Source organism: Oncorhynchus nerka, linkage group LG10 (genome assembly GCF_034236695.1).
Source record: "Oncorhynchus nerka isolate Pitt River linkage group LG10, Oner_Uvic_2.0, whole genome shotgun sequence".
In the NCBI taxonomy this organism is placed as follows: domain Eukaryota; kingdom Metazoa; phylum Chordata; class Actinopteri; order Salmoniformes; family Salmonidae; genus Oncorhynchus; species Oncorhynchus nerka.
In genome coordinates, this window is record NC_088405.1 from 48,698,191 (window position 1) to 48,708,883 (window position 10,693).

The window sequence follows — 10,693 nt, forward strand, 5'->3', positions numbered from 1 at the left end:
GCCCAAACCAAATGGGATGGCATATCGCTGCAGAATGTTGTGGTAACCATGCTGGATAAGTGTGCCTTGAATTCTAAATAAATCACAGACAGTGTCACCAGCAAAGCACACCCACATCATAACACTTCCTCCATGCTTTACGGTGGGAAATACACATGTGGAGACCATCTGTTCACCCACACCACGTCTCACAAAGACATGGCGGTTGGAACCAAAAATCTCCAATTTGGAAACTAGACCAAAGGACAAATTTCCACCAGCCTAATGGCCATTGCTCGTGTTTCTTGGTCCAAGTAAGTCTCTTCTTATTATTGGTGTCCTTTAGCAGTAGTTTTCTTACAGCAAAATTGACCATGAAGGCCTGATTCACACAGTCTCTTCTGAACAGTTGATGTTGAGATCTGTCTGTTACTTGAACTCTGTGAAGCATTTATTTGAGCAGCAATTTCTGAGGCTGGTAATTCTAATGAACTTATCCTCTGCAGCAGAGGTAACTCTGGGTCTTCCATTCCTGTGGCGGTCATCATGAGAGCCAGTTTCACCCTAGCGCTTGATGGTTTTGCAAATGCACTTGAAGATGTTCCTTATTGACTGACTTTCATATCTTAAAGTAATGATGGACTGTATTTTCTCTTTGCTTATTTGAGCGGTTGTTGCCATAATATGGACTTGGTCTTTTACCAAAGAGGGCTATCTTCTGTATACCACCCCTACCTTGTCACAACACAACTGATTGGCTCAAACGCATTAAGAAGGAAAGACGTTTCACAAATTAACACCTGTTCATTGAAATGTATTCCAGTGACTACCTCATGAAGATGGTTGAGAGAATGCAGAGCTGTCACCAAAGCAAAAGGTGGCTATTTGAAGAATATCAAATATCAAATATATTTAGATTTGTTTAACATTTTTTTTTGGTTACTACATGGTTCCATTTGTGTTATTTCATAGTTTTGGTGTCTTCACTATTATTCTACAATGTAGAAAATAGTACAAATAAAGAAAGACCCTTGAATGGGTAGGTGTTCTACAACTTTTGACCGGTAGTGTAAATGTATACACAGACTAGCCTTAATTTGATAGGTGTCATGCTACAAAATAAAACTCATACTGTATGTCTCCAGAGGTTGTGTTTACTTGTCAAATCAAAACAAATCGTATTAGTCACATGCGCCGAATACAACAGGTGAAGCCTTACAGTGAAATGCTTACTTACGAGCCCCTAAACAACAATGCAGTTAAAAACAATAAAAACAGATAAGAATAAGAAATAAAAGTAACAAGTCATTAAAGAGCAGCAGTAAAATAACAATAGCGAGACTGTATACAAGGGGGTACCAGTACAGAGTCAATGTGCGGAGGCACTGGTTTGTTGAGGTATTATGTACATAAAGGTAGAGTTATTAAAGTGACTATGCATAGATGATAACAACAGAGAGTAGCAGCAGTGTAAAAGAGGGGGAGGGGAGCAATGCAAATAGTCTGGGTAGCCATTTGATTAGGAGATCAGGAGTCTTATGGCTTGGGGGTAGAAGCTGTTTAGAAGCCTCTTGGACCTAGACTGTCACTCAGGTACCACTTGCTGTGCGGTAGCAGAGAGAACAGTCTATGACTAGGGTGGCTGGAGTCTTTGACAATTTTTAGGGCCTTCCTCTGACTCACCCTGGAATAGAGGTCCTGGATGGTCGGAAGCTTGGCCCCAGTGATGTACTGGGCAGTTCGTGCTACCCTCTGTAGTGCCTTGCGGTCGGAGGCCCGAGCAGTTGCCATACCAGGTAGTGATGCAACCAGTCAGGATGCTCTCGATGGTGTAGTCCACAATCATCTCCTTTGTCTTGATCACGTTGAGGGAGAGGTTGTTGTCCTGGCACCACATGGCCAGGTCTCTGACCTCCTCCTTATAGGCTGCCTCATTGTTGTCGGTGATCAGGCCTATCACTTTTGTGTTATCGGCAAACTTAATGATGGTGTTGGAGTCGTGCCTGGACGTGCAGTCATGAGTGTAGTACAGGAGGGGAGTGAGCACGCACCCCTGAGGGGCCCCTGTGTTGAGGATCAGTGTGGTGGATGTGTTGTTACCTACCCTTACCACCAGGGGGCGGCATATAAGGAAGTCCAGGGTTCAGTTGCAGAGGGAGGTGTTTAGTCCCAGAGCCCTTAGCTTATTGATGAGCTTTGAGGGCACTATGGTGTTGAACGCTGAGCTACATTCTCACATAGGTTTTCCCTTTTTCCAGGTGGGAAAGGGCAGTGTGGAGTGCAATAGAGATTGCATCATCTGTGGATCTGTTGGGGTGGTATGCAAATTGGAGTGGGTCTAGGGTTTCTGGGATAATGGTGTTGATGTGAGCCATAACCAGCCTTTCAAAGCACTTCATGGCTATAAACCTGAGTGCTACGGGTCAGTAGTCATTTAGGGAGGTTACCTTTGTGTTCTTTGGCACATGAACTATGGTGGTCTACTTGAAACATGTTGGTATTACAGACTTGGACAGGGAGAGGCTGAAAATGTCAGTGAAGACACTTGCCAGTTGGTCAGCGCATGCTCGCAGTACACGTCTTGGTAATCCGTCTGGCCCTGCGGCCTTGTGAATGTTGACCTGGTTAAAGGTCTTACTCACATCGGCTGTGGAGAGCGTGATCACACTGTCTTCCGGAAGAGCTGGTGCTCTATGCATGCTTCAGTGTTATTTGCCTCGAAGCGAGCATAGAAGTAGTTTAGCCCATCTGGTGGGCTCATGTCACCAGGCAGCTCTCAGCTGTGCTTCCCTTTGTAGCCTGTAATGGCTTGCAAGCCCTGCCACATCTGATGAGCGTCAGAGCCGGTGTAGTACGATTCAATCTTAGTCCTGTATTGACGCTTTGCCTGTTTGATGGTTCGTTGGAGGGCATAGCGGGATTTCTTGTAAGCTTCCAGGTTAGAGTCCCGCTCCTTGAAAGCGGCAGCTCTAGCCTTTAGCTCAGTGCGGATGTTGCCTGTAATCCTTGGCTTCTGGTTGGTATGTACGTACAGTCACTGTGGGGACGACATCATCAATGGACTTATTGATGAAGCTAATGACTGATGTGGTGTACTCCTCAATGCCATCGGTAGAATCCCAGAACATATTCCAGTCTGTGCTAGCAAAACAGTCCTGTACCTTAGCATCTGCTTAATCTGACCACTTTTTTATTGATCTAGTCACTGGTGTTTCCTGCTTTAATTTGTGCTTGTAAGCAGGAATCAGAAGGATAGAATTATGGTCAGATTTGACAAATGGAGAGTGAGGGAGAGCTTTGTATGCGTCTCTGTGTTTTTTTCCTCTGGTTGCACATTTAACATGCTGATAGAAATTTGGTAAAAATGGATTTAAGTTTCCCTGCATTAAAGTCTCCGGCTACTAGGAGCGCCGCCTCTGTCTGGGTGAGCCTTTTCTTGTTTGCTTATGGCAAAATACAGCTCATTCAATGCTGTCTTAGTGCCAGCCTCTGACTGCATGTAAACAGCTACGAAAAATACAGATGGAAACTCTCTAGGTAGATAGTATGGTCTACGTCTTATCATGAGATACTCTACCTCAGGCGAGTAATAGCTCGAGACTTCCTTAGATATCATGTACCAGCTGTTATTTATAAAAATACATAGTCCGCCACCCCTTGTCTTACCAGACGCTGCTGTTCTATCCTGCCGGTGCAGTGTATAACCAGCCAGCTGTATGTTGATAGTGTCGTCGTTCAGCTACGACTCTGTGAATGTCCCGTTGGTAGTTTAATCTTCTGCGTAGGTCATCTATTTTATTGTCCAAAGATTGCACATTTGCTAGCAGAATGGAACGAAGTGAGGGTTTATTCGATCGCCTACAAATTCTTAGAAGGCAGCCCGTCCTCCGGCCCCTTTTTCTCCGCCTCACTTTTGCCTTCCAATAATAATAATAGTCCCATCAAACTTTTTATTGTAAGGCACTCTTCACCTAAATACCATACTGGGCCCTAACTTAACTTTTAGGGGCTAGTTAAGGACCATATCACCTCCACCTTACCAAACCTAGACCCACTACAATTCGCGTACCGCCCCAATAGATCCGCCATTGCACTGCACACTGCCCTATCCCACCTGGACAAGAGAAATACCTATGTAAGAATGCTGTTCATTGACTACAGCTCAGCCTTCAACGCAATAGTGTTCTCCAAGCTCATCACGAAGCTCAGGTCCCTGGGTCTAAACCCTTCCCTGTGCAACTGGGTCCTAGACTTCATGACGGGGCGACTCCAAGTGGTGAAAGTAGGCAACAACACCTACGCCACGGTGAGCCTCAGGGGTCCCACAGGGGTGTGTGCTTAGCCCCCTCCTTTGCTCCCTGTTCACCCATGACTGCGTAGCCACGCACGTCTCCAACTCAATCAACTCAATCAAGTTTGCTGATGACGCAACAGTCGTGGGACTGATTACCAACAATGACGGGACAGCCTACATGGAGGGGGTGAGAGCCCAGGTGGAGTGGTGCCAGGAAAATAATCTCTCCCTCTACACTGATTGTGGACTGAAGGAGACAGCAGAGAGAGCACGCCCCCATCCACATCTATGGGCCACAGTGGAGGCAGTCAAAAGCTCCAAGTTTCTTGGCATGCACATCACTGACGACCTGAAATGGTCCCTTCAAAAAAATATGTTTTTTATTGTCACATACACCGGATAGGTGCAGTGAAATGTGTTGTTTTACAGGGTCAGCAATAGTAGTACAATGCCCCGGAGTAAAGTAGGTTTCAGTGCCTTGCTCAAGGGCACATCAAAAGATTTTTCACCTTGTTGGTATTTGAATCGGCATCCTTTTGGTTACTGGCCCAACACTCTAACCGCTAGGCTACCAGCCTACAATGTGGTAAAAAAAGGTGCAACAGCGCTTATTCAACCTCAAGAGGCTTAAGAAATTTGGCTTGGCCCCAAAGACCCTCACAAACTTCTATAGATGTACCATTGGGAGCTTCCTGTCGGGCTACCACCCGGTACTCTACCCTGCAACTTAGAGACTGCTTTGCGCTATATCTATAGTCATTGAACACCGGTCACTTTAATAATGTTTACATACTTTTTGACCCACTTTATATGTATATACTGTATTCTAGTCATGGCTCATCCTATATAACTACTGCTGTACACACATTTTCTATTCAGATACTGTCCATAATGTCTATACACACCATTATATATATATATATATACACTGAACAAAAATATAAATGCAACATGTAAAGTGTTTCTCCCATGTTTCATGAGCTGAAATAAAAGATCCCAGAAATGTTCCACATGCACAAAAGCGTATTTCTCTCAAATGTTGTGCAAAAATTTGTTTACATTCCTGTTAGTGAGCATTTCTCCGTTGTCAAGATAATCCATCCATCTGACAGGTGTGGCATATCAAGAAGCTGATTAAACCATATGATCATTGCACAGGTGCACCTTGTGCTGGGGACAATAAAAGGACACTCTAAAATGTAACATTTTGTCACACAATACAATGCTACAGATATCTCAAGTTTTGAGGGAGTACGCAATTGCCATGCTGACTGCAGGAATGTCTACCAGAGCTGTTACCAGAGAATTGAAAGTAAATTTCTCGACCAATGTCGTTTTAGGGAATTTGACAGTATGTTCAACCGGCCTCACAACCACAGACCGTTTTGTATGGTGCCGTGTGGGCGAGCGGTTTGCTGACGTCAACGTTGTGAACAGAGTGCCCAATGGTGTAGTTGGGGTTATGGTATGGGCAGGCATAAACTACGGACCATGAACACAATTGCATTTTATCAATGGAAATTTTAATGCACAGAAGTAGCGTGCCGAGATCCTGAGGCCCATTGTCGTGCCATTTATCTGCCGCCATCTCCTCATGTTTCAGAATAATAATGCACGACCCCATGTCACAAGGATCTGTACACAATTCCTGGAAGCTGCAAATTTACCAGTTCTTCCATGGCCGGCATTCTCACCAGACATGTCACCCATTGAGTATGTTTGGGATGCTCTGGATCGACGTGTTCCAGTTCCCGCCAATATTCTGAAACTTTGCACCGCCATTAAAGAGGTTTAGGAACACATTCCACAAGCCACAATCAACAGCTTAATCAACTCTATGCAAAGTGTGTCGTACTGCATTAGGCAAATGGTGGTCTGATCCACGCCCCATTAGGCAAATGGTGATCTGATCCACGCCCCTACTTTTTTTTAAGGTATCTGTGACCAACAGATGCACATCTGTATTCCCAGTCATGGGAAATCCATAGATTAGGGCCTAATGAATTTCTTTCAATTCACAACAAAATGTGTAAAAGGTCTAGGGGTGTGACTACTTTCTGAAGGCAATGTATACTGAACAAAAATATAAATGCAACATTATATTAACTGTAACTCGAAAGTCTTTGAAATTGTTGCATATTGCGTCTAATATTTTTGTTCATCATTTTGTTCCTTACATGTTGCCTTCAGAAAGTATTGACAGCCCTTGACTGTTACACATTTTGTTGTGCTACAGCCTGAATTTAAAATGTTACAGTTATCTGTAAGGACCAGGGAGGTTTTCCAATGCCTCGCAAAGATGCATATAAAAAGCAGACATTTATAAGAATATTTTGAAGATAAATACACAATGCAAAGGATGAGAGGACTAAAAACTAGAGTACTAATGGTCAATAGCGAATTGTAAATACGAGTTGGGTTTCAGTTCAACATCTGTACAGAATCTGTGGAATGTCACTCCTGAACTCAGAGCGACGTGTGCTACATGTGCCACGCTGTCATTGGTCTGTACATTGAGTCAGGGGCAGGATACTTGTTATTTGGCCATTGACCAAGTTGTACTGCAAGGACTTCTGATTGGTCAATCCCAGGCTAGGGTGGGGGGTTATAAATGGCATCCTGTTCCTTTGTTCGGTGGGGAAAAGCTGAGGACAGGGGAGACTGAACATCTGAACATCTACCTCCCAGCATAACATCTTGATTTGTCCTCTCTGAATAAATCAATTTTTCTCCCCCTGATTTGCTTTGGAGTTTGTGTTATTGAAGAATAACATAAATTGCTAACACATTGAATATCTCTTTGAGCATGGTGAAGTTATTAATTACACTTTGGATGGTGTATCAATACACCAAGTCACTACAAAGACACAGGCATCCTTCCTAACTCAGTTGCCGGAGAGGTAGGAAACCGTTGAGGGATTTCACCATGAGGCCAATGGTGACTTTAATGGCTGTGATAGGAGAAAACTGAGGATGGATCAACAACATTATAGTTACTCCACAATTCTAACCTAATTGATAGAGTGAAAAGAAAGAAACCTGTACAGGAAAAAAAAGGTATCCGTTTACAACAAGGCACTACAGTAATAATGCAAAAAATGTGGCAAAGCAAATCACTTTTTTTTCCTTAATACAAAGTGTTATCTTTGGGGCAAATCCACTGAATACCACTCTATATTTTCAAGCATAGTGGTGGCTGCATCATATTATGGGTATGCTTGTAATTGTTAAGTACAGGGGAGTTTTTTGGGATCTAACATTTACAGAATGGAGCTAAGCACAGGCAAAATCCTTGAGAAAAACATGGTTCAGTCTGCTTTCCACCAGACACTGGAAAATGAATTCACCTTTCAGCAGGACCAAGAACACAAGGCCAAATCTACACCGGCATTTCTTACCAAGAAAGCAGTGAGTGGTCAAGTTATAGTTTTGATTTAAATCTGCTTGAAAATCTATGGAAAGACCTGAAGATGATTGTCTAGCAATGATCAACAACCAATTTTCCAGGTGTGGAAAGCTCTTAGAGACGTACCCAGAAAGACTCACAGCAGTAATCGCCAAATGTGATTCTAACATGTATTAACTCAGGAGGTTGAATACTTTATTTTGTGTTTCATTTTCATAAATGTTTTACAAATGTTTGAATTTTTCTTCCACTTTCACATTACAGAGTATTTTGTATAGATCGTTGACAGAAAATATAATCCATTTTATCTCACTTTGCAACATTCCGGACTCTGACATTGCTCGTTAGGATATTTCTTCATTTCTATTTATTTTTTACTTTTGGGATTATGTGCGTATTGTTTTGCTTTCTGTTGTAGCTACAGGTAACTGCCTGGAAACACTTGAGTAAATAAGGGATACAAAGTATATTGAAAGCAGGTGCTTCCACACAGTTGTGGTTCCTGAGTTAATTAAGCAATTAACATCCCATCATGCTTAGGCTACCACGGCTAGAAGAACAGATCTCGGTGACTGAAAGAAGGGTCTCAAAGGTGCATAGGGGGTTTAAAGGGGGTAGGTGAGCGTGTGTGTGTGTCTCAGTCACCGGATCTCAACCCAATTGAACACTTCGGTGGATTCTGGAGCGACACCTGAGACAGCGTTCTGGTGGCCCAACGCCCTATTAAAACACTTGTTGGTGTTTCCTTTATTTTGGTAATTTCCTGTACATACATAAACGAAATACCCTAAAACCTCAGATGATGGTTGTTTATTATTATTTCATGAGAATCACCAGTAGCCAAATACAATCAAAGTAGTTCTCCACTGGTTGTGGATTGCAATTAGCTCCATTTTCTTTGACCCCCTAGATTTTTTGTTGTTGTATTTACTACTATACACTGTATAAACTAGAAAGCCCAGGGCAAAAGGACACAGCCAGAGACTGTCTCAGTCAGCTTGACATAGCCTACTGACAGTTATATAACAAGCTTCCCAGACTGTAGTCTGTTGAGGATAGGATGCCTGCAATGGGGCATTAATGACTGCAGGCAGGGCAGGGTACTATACCAAGGCCACACTGCTGATATTAGACTTACTGGAGGAGTGCCAGGTTGACAGGCCATGCAAGGACACAGGTTTAAAACCACAATGTGCATCTCTGGCCACTAGAGTGCAGTGTTAGTCTTTACATATGAAAGCAGTGAATGGCATACTGAACAAAGGAATAGTTACTCTGTGGACAGACATAACAGTCATTTTAGTTGGACTTCTGGTCTACAGACAGATATGCAATGTATCTCTCTAAAATCTGCCCTGACAGTGTAACCATGTGATAATTTTGATTGATTGACTGTATGTATTGACCTTAAGACACTGAGCCGGAAAATCGCTATCTGCTTGATGCTTCAATTAACATGTGTGTTTAAATTGTGAAGGCATGTTGTATGTACATATAGGTAGTTCCATCAATTCTAAAATGATCCCAGCAGAATCTGCACTTTAGGAAGTGTGAGAACACCATTACTGCAGAGGAGGGTGGATTTGATATGAGCTATGCTGTCAGCTGTATTGTATTACGGGTGGGTCAATAGATGAGTGGAAGAAGCCAAAATACTTCACAAATAAGTGAAAATCACAAGATTTCCCATCTAAACAACCATTTTGATCCCCTTATGGTATTGCAATGCATGAGTGTAATCCAATTAATGAATGTCTATATTGTGTCCTTTCAAATACACTTGATTTATTTCCCAATAAAAGTCCATAAAAACAGTAGAGAAGAATTTTCACCCGTTTCAAAAACTCTTGGCTCATGCTGTGTCAGTCTGGTGCTATTGTCATGAAAGGTTATGGGGGTTTAGTTGTGGGAACATGACTCACAAGTTTGGCCCATTTTGGTTCTGTGTTTGGGTTGGGGATATGGGCATGGGAAATGCTCTATAAATGGAAAACTGCATCCCAAAGTGGGCTGGAGCCAGGCAGCTGCCGGCTGACATGGTGTGCTGTGACAAATGGCACACTTTTCTCTATAGTGCACTACTTTTGACAAGGGCCTATAGGGCTTGTGTCAAAAGTAGTGCACTATATAAGGAATAGGGTGCCATTTGGGATGCAGGCAGCGTGCTGTGAAAGCCAGCGTGCTGTGACAGCGCTCTGCACTTTCTGCCTGAGTGAGATTGTTCTAGTTATTCATAGAACGGACAAAAATCACGAGGTGATAGCCACCTACGGAGCAGGCCAGGGTTTCATGTGTTCTTGTGTTGGTCTGGTCACTCTTACTACTCTGTAAAACAGTGTTGGTGTCAATTCCTTGTCAATTCAGGAAGTAAAATGGAATTCCAATTTCAATTCCAATCTTCCTCAATGCTTCTCTGAGACTTTGGTAAAAGTTCTAATTGGAATTTCACTTTACTTCCTGAATTGAGCCCAACCCTGCTGTATTTAAACAAAATCCATATCAAGAGCGCGCCATCCCAAATGATTAGATGTGGATGAAGGAGATGGGGTCCGGCTTAGAGGAGGGGACCTCATGTCAGTGTGCTGTCATTGCACAGACATGTGTGAGGTTCATCTTGGATTCCCCTTGGGTAACCAACAGCTCCCTTCCTCCACATCCATCACCCTATTTAGCCACTTTCATTCTAAAATATTTCAAATGTATTCAATATGGAAAATATGCTTGAAACTTGCGATAACAGAAAGGATGTTGAATGACATTGGACTTGCCCTTGGACAACTTTCATTTCAAAAGTCCAGTTTCCCTAAAGTATCTGTTCTGTGTAGTCCCTAACTACACACACAGGATACTCTCAGTTCTGCTTAGGACAGATACTGTTAGCAATTGGATATGTAGATGGGTGAGCCGGTCAAGGATCGATTCAGACTAAGTGGTAAATTTTATGACAAGTAAACAGTTTATTCAGAGTGAAAATATGTATTACAACGTAATTACGGCTCTTCTGTTAGTTCGTG